The 232-nt window shown below is 41.4% G+C and overlaps 1 protein-coding gene across 1 annotated transcript in view; it reads right to left on the reverse strand.

Annotated features, from left to right (window-relative positions):
* The window catches only part of LOC119594242 (telomere zinc finger-associated protein-like), a 3896-nt gene that overhangs the window by 1089 nt on the left and 2575 nt on the right, over positions 1-232 (reverse strand). The window lies entirely within an intron of this gene.

A 232-nucleotide genomic window follows, 5' to 3' on the forward strand; every position in this document is an offset into this window, starting at 1 on the left:
AGCAACAGGTAAGGGTCACCACAACATCGCCACACATTCACATCACCTCTTCTTTTTTCATTAATTTTTGTTTTAAATGTAATAAAAGGTTATAATCATAAGAAGCGAAAGCAAAAGCCAACCCTCGCCAGCTATAACAGTCTACAAGAGGATCAAGCAAAGGAGTCACACATGAGGATCAACTTTTCTTCTTCAGGTTCCTGCGCTGAGGATTTCCTTCCGCAGCTGCTGT

The sequence above is a fragment of the Penaeus monodon genome, chromosome 33, assembly GCF_015228065.2.
Source record: "Penaeus monodon isolate SGIC_2016 chromosome 33, NSTDA_Pmon_1, whole genome shotgun sequence".
In the NCBI taxonomy this organism is placed as follows: Eukaryota; Metazoa; Arthropoda; class Malacostraca; order Decapoda; family Penaeidae; genus Penaeus; species Penaeus monodon.